The 12,342-nt window shown below is 38.4% G+C and overlaps 1 protein-coding gene across 18 annotated transcripts in view; it reads right to left on the bottom strand.

Moving 5' to 3' along the window:
- BAZ2B (bromodomain adjacent to zinc finger domain 2B) overlaps positions 1-11,433 on the bottom strand; it is a 441,294-nt gene extending 429,861 nt beyond the window's left edge. For 14 of the 18 annotated variants that reach the window (XM_073634081.1, XM_073634083.1, XM_073634088.1 and 11 more), the window contains exon 1: positions 11,205-11,432. The gene's annotated coding sequence lies outside the window, so the exon portion shown is untranslated. Of the gene's footprint in view, positions 1-11,204 lie in introns of all 18 variants that reach the window. The other 4 variants (XM_073634094.1, XM_073634089.1, XM_073634092.1 and 1 more) reach the window with 2 other exon arrangements.
- Between the last annotated feature and the right edge of the window lie 909 nt (positions 11,434-12,342).

Raw genomic sequence — 12,342 nt, 5'->3', positions numbered from 1 at the left:
GGATGGAGAAGCTATTTTCCATCTGTCTGGTGGATTGGATGAAAACAGACAGGCAGATCCGTTTTCATCGGCTCTCCCATAGAGGAGAGTGGAGATCTGACAGGTCCATCCCTGCACAGTGAGCGGAGACGGACTTGTCATCCGCCGGCTTAGCGGGGATCAACGGATCGATCCTTGCTGAGCAAGCAGAGTCCGAGAAAACTGATATTATTGTGCGAAAGACTAAAAGTCATGTTTTAGTTTACTAAAATCTCCAGTACATTTTAGTCGACTAAAATCTCATACATTTTAAGTCACTAAATCAAATGCATTATTTAAACATTTCTCTAGAATTTCCAAACCAATTACAGTAATACCTCGGATTGCGAGTAACGCGGTAACGAGCGGTTCAAAATACAAGCTATTATTGTTTTAAAATCCTGACTCGGTTTGCGAAAGTTGTCTCGCAAAACGAGCAGGATTCAAGCCCATAGGGTGTGCAGTACCGAATTTGGCCAGAGGTGCGGGGGCGCTGGTGACACTTGGAGCCGTTCAAATGCATTTGGAAATACTCAGTTCTCGAGTGTTTCCGAGCCTTTCCGAGGGTTTCCGGGTGCATCCGAGCCATCTCCAAATATTTACGAGTCTCTCCGTCGCACCCCCAACCTCTGGCCACATGAGGTACTGCATACAATGGAAGTCAATGTGGAACCAATTATCTTCGTTTCCATTGACTGTGATGTGAGTGCTTTGGATTACCAGCATTCTCCTGGAACGGATTATGCTCATAATCCAAGGTTTCACTGTATATACTTCTGGAGTAAAAATCTAATAATATGTTATTATTTATGGTATTAAGGTTTGAACATGCACTACAGACACAGATTTAGCCCCGATTCACACAGGGGCGACTTGTCAGGCAACTTAGCCGCGTTCCATTCTGTACTATGGAACCGTTCTAATAGGAACGACTCAAGTCGCTCCGACTTAGAAAAAGGTTCCTGTACTACTTTGGGGCGACTTCAGGGCGACTTGCATTGACTTTAATACAGACGTCATTTTGCAAGCGGCCGCTGAAGTCGTGTGAAGGTCGCCTTACAGAGTGGCGCTGCAAGTCGGGCTGCCCCTGTGTGAACCGGGGATTAGCCATTGTGATATATAACATCTTTATAAATACATAACATAAATAAATATAAATACATACATAAACAAACAAAAATATTGCTTTTTGACAAACAGAAGTGCAACTGTAAAATACAAAAAAAAAACTAAAAACTGTAAATTGGCTGTAATGTCATTCCACATATTACCTGACTATGTTACCAACATAAAATATTAAGAAAAAATATAAGAAAAGCCTTTTTCTTAATTTCCTTCTCTTTTGGCAGCTTAGTAATTGCCCCTCACTTATCCTTATGCGGTGGTGCAATACATGTTTAAACTTTAATGAAAAATTAATAAAATTTTTTAATAAAAAAAATTATTAAAGGCTTTGGATGGAATTGTGTTGCCGATTTAGAAATGGCAAGAAGAAGTAGTGTTAGTTTTGTCACTTTTCAATTTAGTTTTAGTTCTAGTCTTTTGACTAAAATGCCATTTTAGTTTTAGTTGCATTTTAGTCATCTGAATTGTTTTAGTCTTGACTAAAATAGTGTTCATTTAGTCTGCAACCCTTGTCACCCCTCTGAAAAGCCATATATGTTGAATCGCTTTTAAGAGGACAGTTGACAGACGGCTGGGTAAGTCACCTCCTGTTTTAACCCTGCAAAAGGCCGCAACCAATTGCACCATGGCTCCATTGACTTGAATGAGTCATGCTCGCCAGCAGTATGCTATGAGGGGGGGTGTTAATTTTTGCCGCAATACATGTACAGCCCTGAGAGGCTGCATGTCCATGTTCAGGTGGGTGGTGCGGGCGGTAAAACCATGGCTCAACTGAATGCTATTACTGCCCCCTGGCTGCGCATCTGAACGAGCCATTATTTTTGCATTTTTCGTTTCAAGTAAAGTCGGTTTAATGAGCAATAACCTTACCACTGCAGCTGCTAATTTAATAGTAGTTTGTAAATTGTCTTTGAGAATAAATTAAAAAAAAAAAAAAAAAGAAAAAGGAAAGTTAATGATCTGGGAGTTGAAATCAAACGTCTTATTTATAGCTTGCGCTTACTGTTGATGAGCCATAGAAACTTTTGTTGATGAGCCACAGAAACTTTTGCTCTGAAGTCACATGACCGGCAGAACTTTTCATACAACAGAAGAGTAGCTATTGTTCAGGAAACAATTTTAAGAACACTGAAGGTGATTGTCTTTCCTTCCCACATGGGCTGACAAGCCTGGTGTAGCCGGGGGCAGGGCCGTGTTTTTTTTTTTTTTTTTTTAACAAATCTTGCTCACATCACTCCTTTGCTTTAAACTCTTTATTTCACAACCACACACTGGATTAACCGTTGAACTTCAAAAAAAGGAGAAGGTTCTCACGAATCAGATGATTACAAAAATCGAATAAATAACACTCCCTTTAGAATTAGTATTTTAGGCTTGTGCTAATATACTCTTGTTTAACCGCTTCAGCCCCGGACCATTTGGCTGGCCAAAGACCAGAGCATTTTTTGCGATTCGGCACTGCGTCACTTTAACTGACAATTGCGCGGTCGTGCGATGTGACTCCCAAACAAAATTGATGTCCTTTTTTTCCCCACAAATAGAGCTTTCTTTTGGTGGTATTTGATCACCTCTTTGGTTTTTATTTTTTGCGCTATAAACAAAAAAAGAGTACAATTTTGAAAAAAACACAATATTTTGTACTTTTTGCTATAATAAATATCCCCCCAAAAATATATAAAAAAACATTTTTTTTCCTCAGTTTAGGCCGATACATATTCTTCTACATATTTTTGGTACAATAAGCGTTTATTGATTTGTGTGCGCAAAAGTTATAGCGTCTACAAAATAGGGGATAGTTTTATGGCATTTTTATTAATAATTTATTTAGTAATGGCAGCGACCTGTGATTTTTATCGTGACTGCGACATTATGGCGGACAGATCGGACGCTTTTGGCACTATTTTGGGACCATTCACATTTATACAGCGATCAGTGCAATTAAAAATGCATTGATTACTGTGTAAATGTGACTGGCAGTGAAGGGGTTAACAAATAGGGGGCGCTGCAAGGGTTAAGTGTGTCCTAGGGAGTGATTCTAACTGTGGGGGGGAGGGGCTATGTGTGACATGACACTGATCACCGCTCCGGATCACAGGGAGCGGTGATCAGTGTCCTGTCACTAGGCGGAACGGGGAAATGTTTGTTTACGTTAGCATTTTCCCGTTCTTCCTCTGCGTGAGACGATTGCGGGTATCCCCGCGGACATTGAGTCTGTGGGACCCGCAATAATACTCACGGAGCTTGCGGTGTGCGCGCCCTCAATGCCGTGTCTTAAAGGGCAACGTACAGCTACGTTAATATGCCTGTAAAGTGCCATTCTGCCAACGTCTATCAGCGTGAGCCAGTCGCCAAATGTTTAAGTAGGTGGGCGGGTGATAAAAACAGCCGCGGTGGTACTGATCACCATGCCGCAAGGTAACGTGGCCAAGGGCCATGTTAGCACTCACTGTGGTCATGGGGGGAGATTTACTAAAAATTTTGCACTCAGAATCTGGTGCAGTTGTGCATGGTAGACATGTGCGATTCGGTTTGTAACGAATAGATTTTCGGACGAATTTGTTAATATTCGTACATTCGGATCGATTTGAACATCCGAATAGCTGAAAGAACCATAATACGAAAATTATGAAATTACGAATAAGCAAAATAACGAAAATGCGAAAATCCGAATTTACGAACGGACAAACTTACGAAAATACGAAACTCTGAAATAGTAAAAGAACGAAAATAACATCTATAACCAAAGACATGCTGGTAGGTTAATTGGCTTCTGTCTAAATTGTCCCTAGTATGTATGAATGTGAGTTAGGGACCTTAGATTGTAAGCTCCTTGAGGATAGGGACAGTGGCATCTCCAGCTTTCATATTTCGGGGGGGCACATGGGAGGACAGGGACAAAAGTAGGGGGGCAACTACAAAATGAAAAAAAAAATATATATATATTTTACCAAGCAATTAAACAGGTGTACCTAATAAAGTGTCCGGTGAGTGTATAATTGTATGCAATGAAAGTTGAACTCTAGGCAAACAGCTAATCACACAGATGAAAATACGTACCTGGGAGCTGTTTTACCTGCCAAAGAGTTTGTATCTCTACCCATCTTGTTCTGAAATGTACACAGCCCTGTCTTGTCAGGCCAGGAAACCTTATTTTTCTCTATTGCAGTTAAGTAACAATTAAGTAAGTAACAATTTCAGGTCTTGTCCTTCTACCAACCAATGACTGGACAGTAAAATGAGATGAGTTCAACTGTTGTACACTCTGTTCTCTCCTCCTATCAGCATGCCCCTTGTTAGTTCATTAGGCTGTAATGTAGCACAACTGACTTGCTCCATGTGCTGCTTCTATGTCTCCCAGTCTCAACTGTGCTCTACAGGGACTGCAAGAGACTCTTATCTATTCAATCTCTTACTTACACTGTTTGCATTAAAAAATTGCATTTCATCACATATTAATGATTAAAAAGTTGCATTCATGTGTGTCTTTAATATCTGCCTAGACATCTATCTTATGTTTACCCATGAGAGCTGGAAGTTAAAAATTTAAACCAGCTGCTCAAAAGGTTTGAATAAGTAAGACGCAGCACAAGTAAAAAAAAAATTAAAAAATAACAGGCACCTTTGATTTACTAAAACTGGGGAGTGTAAAACCTGGTACAGCTGTGCATTGGTAGCCAATCAGCTTCTAACTTCCACTTATTCAATTTATCGTATATAAAAAAAATCTGGAAGCTGATTGATATATATATATATATATATATATATATATATATATATATATATATATATATATATATATACTATATATATAATTTTTATTTATTACAGGTACCTGTACATTGCTACCAATTTATGCAGCGCTTTACATATATATTGTACAATGACATCAGTCCCTGCCCTCAAGGAGCTTACGATCTAAGTTCCCTAACTCACATTCATACATACTGTACACATACTAGGGCAAATTTAGACAGGACCCAATTAACCTGTCAGTATGTCTTTGGCGTGTGGGAGGAAATTGGAGTAAACCCACGCAGGCACAGGGAGAACATGCAAACTCCAGGCAGGTAGTGTTGTGGTTGGGATTAGAACAGATGACCCTAGTGTTAACCACTACATACAGTATCTCACAAAAGTGAGTACACCCCTCACATTTTTGTAAATATTTTTTATTATATCTTTTCATGTGACAACACTGAAGAAATGACACTTTACCACAATGTAAAGTAGTGAGTGTACAGCTTGTATAACAGTGTAAATTTGCTGTCCCCTCAAAATAACTCAACACACAAAAGTGAGTACACCCCTAAGTGAAAATGTCCAAATTGGGCCCAAAGTGTCAATATTTTGTGTGGCCACCATTATTTTCCTGCACTGCCTTAACCCTCTTGGACATGGAGTTCACCAGAGCTTCACAGGTTGCCACTGGAGTCCTCTTCCACTCCTCCATGACGACATCACGGAGCTGGTGGATGTTAGAGACCTTGCACTCCTCAACCTTCCTTGGAGGATGCCCCACATATGCTCAATAGGGTTTAGGTCTGGAGAAATGCTTGGCCAGTCCATCACCTTTACCCTCAGCTTCTTTAGCAAGGCAGTGGTAGTCTTGGAGGTGTGTTTGGAGTCGTTATTATGATGGAATACTGCCTTTCGGCCCAGTCTCTGAAGGGAGGGGATCGTGCTCTGCTTCAGTATGTAACAGTACATTTTGGCATGTCCTTAGTCTGCTTGTCTTCAGCAAACTGTTTGCAGGCTTTCTTGTGCATTATCTTTAGAAGAGGCTTCCTTTGGGACGACAGCCATGCAGACCAATTTGATGCAGTGTGCGGCGTATGGTCTGAGCACTGACAGGCTGACCCCCCCACCCCTTCAACCTCTGTGGCAATGCTGGCATCACTCATAGGTCTATTTCCCAAAGACAGCCTCTGGATATGACTCTGAGCACGTGCACTCAACTTTTTTGGTCGACCATGGTGAGGCCTGTTCCGAGTGGAACCTGTCCTGTTAAACCGCTGTATGGTCTTGGCCACCGTGCTGCAGCTCAGTTTCAGGGTCTTGGCAATCTTCTTATAGCCTATGCCATCTTTATGTAGAGCAACTATTCTTTTTTTCAGATCCTTAGACAGTTCTTTCTCATGAGGTGCCATGTTGAACTTCCAGTGACCAGTATGACAGAGTGAGAGCGATAACACCAAATTTAACACACCTGCTCCCCATTCACACCTGGGCCCAATTTGGACATTTTCACTTAGGGATGTACTCACTTTTGTTGCCAGCGTTTTAGACATTAATGGCTGTGTGTTGAGTTATTTTGAGGGGACAGCAAATTTACAGTGTTATACAAGCTGTACACTCACTAATTTACATTGTAGCAAAGTGTCATTTCTGCAGTGTTGTCACATGAAAAGATATAATAAAGTATTTACAAAAATGTGAGGGGTTTACTATCTTTTGTGAGATACTGTATATACACATATATTTATATATATATACACACGCTATATATATATATATATATATATATATATATATATATATATATAAACATACAATATAATAGACTGCCCTACCCCATAATTTATTTTCGACAAGGACTCTGAATTATGGTAATGTTTATCAAAATGTTCTGCCATACTTGCTGTTTCATATTTTAATTTTTGTGTTTCATTCACACATTTGAAAGCACTCCCTCTAGTGGACATCTGTATATCAGAGAATGTGATTATAATCTAGCATTTTTTCTGAATGACTGCATATAGCTAATCTGTTCCTTTCAGTCAAGCGATGAGCTTTGCACAAGAGATGCAGTGAAGGCCAATCATTGTTCAGCATTGCAAACTGGAAACCAAGCATTTGTATGCAATGTGCAAACATGGCTGCCCCCCTCCCCAGGTGCATACAAATTTGCAAACTATAAACACAAACAAGCTATCCATTAAAATACCATACATTACATTGATAAAGTTATTTAGATTACGCTAACCATATTTCGATAAAGATCAAAATGCTAGCCTATGAATTCCTTTCTAAATATATATATGGGAAAAGTGCAATTGTCCTTCAAATATAAAGATGTGACTTTTTTACTCAGTTGCTGCCAAGGGCTGGCAGGGAAAAAAAAATCATATTCTGCATGAAAGTCCACTAAACGTTACATAAAATTCCTCCATTATTAAAAATCAAGAGACATGAAATATAATAAGCCATGCATTATACATTAAATAATTCAAGGTCAGCAGCTACAAGAAATAAGTTATGTGCAGCCATCTGTAGCATGCAGCGGTAGACCAGCATTGTGCATAAAAATAAAAATTAAACTAATTAGCATTGGCAAATCGTCTTGCATTTACAAGTCATAAAATGTGACAGGTCTGCAAAAAACACCTCTTTAAAAAAACTGCACTATTTCATTCCACACAGGACACTCCATTTATTCACCCAATCAATACTGTATGATCTAAAAAAACTGTTAAAAGATAAACAAATTAAAAATTGAAAATATATTTAGTTAGGAGCGATTATTTTGTGCAATTGGTTGCATTTTAGACGGTGGTTTTTTTATATTCTATTGGTCCAAAGTTGCACTGAAAGTAGAATAGGGCCCTTTTCCAAAATCGCACCGCGCTGTGTTGCATTGTTGTTAACAGGCACCTTTGAAAACAACGTTGATTTACTAAAACTGGAGAGTGGAGAGTGTAAAACCTGGTGCAGCTGAAGCCAATCAGCTTCCAACTTCAGCCTATTCAATTTAGCGTATATAAAAAAATCTGGAAGCTGATTGGTTTCTATGCAGAGCTGCACCAGATTTTGCACTCTCCAGTTTTGGTAAATCAACCCCAATATGATTTCCCTTGTCCTGCGATTCTGTTCGATTCAACTTGCATCTGAAATCGCACTAGTGCAAACCAGGCCTTAATCAAAGTAATTAATCATCTTGATAAATTAATTGCCTTAATAAAATAAGATTTTTTTTTTTTAATGACCAAAGAGTTGAAAGAGTCAACTGACAGGTAGACAGGACTCTAGAGAAAATGTTTGTTAAACTTTAAAGGATGTCACTTTTGTTATTCTAAACTTTAAGCCTGCTCTAGCAGTAGAAGTTATGAATTTTGCCCTCTGATCCATAAAGGAACGGAGAAATAAATGACAGCGGACCAGATAAAATTATACAAAATGGCGAATAGCTTGTTGTTTAGAGGGCAGGAAAAAAAAAAAGGAGGAAAATGGAGGATATTGTTATATACACAAAGGGATAAATTTCAACAACTCGACCAGTCGGCAGCTGCTGTTCTGTACAAGCAAGACACACAAAAGAGTAGGAGAGATGAGGAGGGCAGAGCTAAGGCAGAGCAGTGATCAGATGCTCTACATACAGATCCATCTCTCATCCCCCCCCCCCTTTCCTCCAGATCCTGCCTATCAATTCCCATTACCCTCCTGGCACCAGGCCTGGGATTTGGACAGTATTGTTGCGGCGATTTTGGCAAAAGGTTCACTTTATAGGTAGCCTTACCTCACTTAACCCATGAGATACTAACTAGGGAGGTCCTGGATATGCAAAGCAGAAGGTGGGGTTAGAGACTCAGTCAACACCCCCTTAACCCCAGGACATGGAGCTTTAAAAGCATATAGGTATGAATGGGACATTTGGAGAGGCGGTGGACGAGTCATTCGGCAGTATTACCAGTTTAAGGTTACTGGCAGATGTTCCTGGCATTGAGTTGCAAGACATATGGGATTTTTTTTTTTTCAAGGGAACTGAATTACTCTTAAATACTGGTCTGGTTTTTCCAAAGAAAAAGAAAAGCCTGAATACTTGGAATTTACTACCAAAGAGGATGCTATTCAAACAAGGAAAGGAAGAAGGAAAAAAGAAAATTAGATACATACGTAAGCAGATACATAGATGATATTCAGAAGGAAAAATAGCATTATGGTAGAAGATACTAATTTATCTAAAAAGTACAACTACTAATATGTTTTGTTGAGATAGACAGAAGATAGATAGATAGATAGATAGATAGATAGATAGATAGATAGATAGATAGATAGATAGATAGATAGATAGATAGATAGATAGATAGATAGATAGATAGATAGATAGATGTCCTCATGTTATAAAGTGCTGCGCAAACTGTTCTATAATAATAATAATAACAATAATAAAAAGAAAGAAAGAAAGAAAGAAAGAAAGAAAGAAAGAAAGAAAGAAAGAAAGAAAGAAAGAAAGAAAGAAAGAAAGAAAGAAAGAAAGAAAGAATACAAAATAATAATAATATAAAAAACTATTAATAAAATATTAAAAAGTGTTTTGTTGACATTATTAAACATCAACAGGAGAGAAACTGGAAAATGTAAAGGGAATAATAATAATAATAATCAAAAATAAGGTATTCAACAAGAGAAAAAGGAAAAAAAAGATAAGAGATAGATAGATAGATAGATAGATAGATAGATAGATAGATAGATAGATAGATAGATAGATAGATAGATAGATAGATAGATAGATATTAAAAACCTAGCACTATGAAAGACAGGACTATTTAAGAGCTATCTAAGAGCAGTAGACACTTGGAAAGAGCTACCAGCAGGAAAAAAAAAATCTGAATACCTGAAATATACTACAATGATAATAATAATAAAAAAAACTAATAAAATATTAATAATATACTAAAAAGTGATTTGTTGACATTATTCAACATCAAAAGGAGAAAAAAAGGGAAAATAGGGTATGATAACAATAATAATAATCAAAAATAAGGTAGTCAACATAGATAGATAAGATATTCAAAAGAAAAACCTAGCACTATGGAAGACAGGACTATTGTAAAGAGTAGTAGACACTTAGAAAGAGCTACCAGCGGGAAAAATATGAATATCGGAAATCTACAATAATAATAATAATAGAAAATAATAATAATAATAAAATTCTTTTGTTGACATTATTTAACATCAACAGGAGAAAAAAAGGGAAAATAGGGTATGATAATAATAATAATAATGAAAAAATAATAGTCAACATAGATAGATAAGATATTCAAAAGAAAAAACTGTACTATGAAAGACAGGACTACTTCATCTAAAGAGTAGTGGACACTTGGAAAAAGCTACCAGCAGATGTGGCAGAAATAAAACTGAGTTGAAACATGTCCAGAATAAAGTGATTTATCTTCAGACAGAATAGGCATTACTCTATATAAGAAATATGCAGACGAGGATGACCAGTATGTCTTCATCTGACCTCAGTATATACAAATACAAACCACGCATAATCACAAATAAGATCTGTATTTGGACAGATCTCTATATACAGGGGTATACTGAAATCCAGCCTAGGTGTGCATACTTTTGGTCTCCCAAGGGTTAAAAGTGTCCTGTCCCAGAAGGGTACACCCAGCACCCACCTAGAAAGGGTTACTCCCTGTAAGCCAACCCCTTTGCTGGGCTGCCAGGGAAGGAAGGGTTAAGGGTCTGTGTTGCCAGAGAAGAGGACATGTTTAGGAAGCTGGGTTCCTTCTTACCTTCCTGGGAGTGGAGGGGCAGCCAAGGGCTCCCCCAGTGGGGGGTGATCATGGGGACACTGGGCGACAAGGCACAGGACACAGTGCTGGCAGCGGCCGTTGGGAAGAGATTCAAACATAAATAGAGAGAAAGGGAGGGGGGAAGGCAGCAGCATTAGCAGCCAGTGTCCGAGAGATCAGCCTGCTGGAGGCTACAGGAACACAGCCGGGGCTTGGAAGGCTGAGGGTATAAACTAAGGGGGGCAGAGGATGCCATGGAGGGGGCACCCCTGGGAAACTTTCAGCAATTTTTTTCTTAGAAGCTAACTGCCCCCTTTGCAGCCTGATCCCCCCCCCCCCTTCTCTCCCCCCTTTCTTGATGCCCTATTTACAGCAAGCCTCTAGTCCTAACCCCCATCAGGGGTCCCCCCACCTCTTAATCCAGCTTCAGAAGTCTTTAGAAACACAGGGAACCCCCTTTAGCAGCTGTCGGGACCCCCCACTTCTAAGTAATTGTAGGTCAGTGCACCCCTCTGGTGCTGCAGCCCAGAGATCACTCACCTCCAGAGCCAGCAGTGCCTTGGGGAGGGGGGTGCTCCCTCTTCCTTGCCCGGGGATCAGGGGGAGAGGTGATGGAAGGTTATCTGCTGCTCTTGCCAGTCTCTTTTTGTGTGCTGTGTGTCTCCAGGAGCGGTGGGAAAGGACATAAAGGAAGAGGGTGTAATTGTGCTCCCTCTATGTGTGTGTGTCTGTTTAGTTCCTTGCAGCAGATTGAAGGAGATTCTTCTCAAGGTTTTTATTCAGCTTCACTTCAAGGCAAAGCTTCATGAACCAAAAGTGACGTCAGCCAACAAGCCTCTCTAACAATGAAACTTGCTGTTAACCAGGGAGCCTGCAAAGGAGGCGAAGGGGAAAAATATGGGTTATTTGCTGCTTTTCCTCTCTTCTAAGTTTATCTGTCTGCGCAGAAATACAATACCAGCTGCCTGCTGGAATATACATCGCTACACTTTATAGAACCATTCAACTTTGTTGCTGTAAATGTAACAATTTATTTTTAAAAATATCTGTCCCAGTTACACCTTTGTTTAGGTTTTGTGTCGGTGTTGTATCATGTTTTTCCTTATATTTTTATTTGTCTTTTGTATACTTTTAAAAACAGTTGTGTGCTGTACATTGGGAATTTGTGTATATATATATATCTATAGATATATATCTAGATATAGATATATATCTATATCTATACAGATATATATAGATATATATATATATATATATATATATATATATATATATATATATATATATATATATATATATATATATACGTGTACATATATATATATCTATATCTATATATAGATATAGATATATATAGCTATATCTATATATATAGATCTATATCTATATATATAGATATAGATATAGATATATATATATAGATAGCGATAGATAGATAGATAGATAGATAGATAGATAGATAGATAGATAGATAGATAGATAGATAGATAGATAGATAGATAGATAGATTGTCTTTATTTATGGTGTATAAAGAGTAAAGATGTTCTGCAACCCATCACAACCAGCTGCTTAAAGTTTAGTTGGACTTCTCTCTGGTGGTGTGCCTTATATTCTGTATAATTTTTCTTCATACATTGTTTACTTACAGTTTTATCTATTTTATGGTTGTACAGTCTTT

The sequence above is a fragment of the Aquarana catesbeiana genome, linkage group LG06, assembly GCF_042186555.1.
Source record: "Aquarana catesbeiana isolate 2022-GZ linkage group LG06, ASM4218655v1, whole genome shotgun sequence".
NCBI lineage: Eukaryota > Metazoa > Chordata > Amphibia > Anura > Ranidae > Aquarana > Aquarana catesbeiana.
Note: the sequence above shows the minus strand (reverse complement) of the source record. Positions and strands in the feature narration are given on the sequence as shown.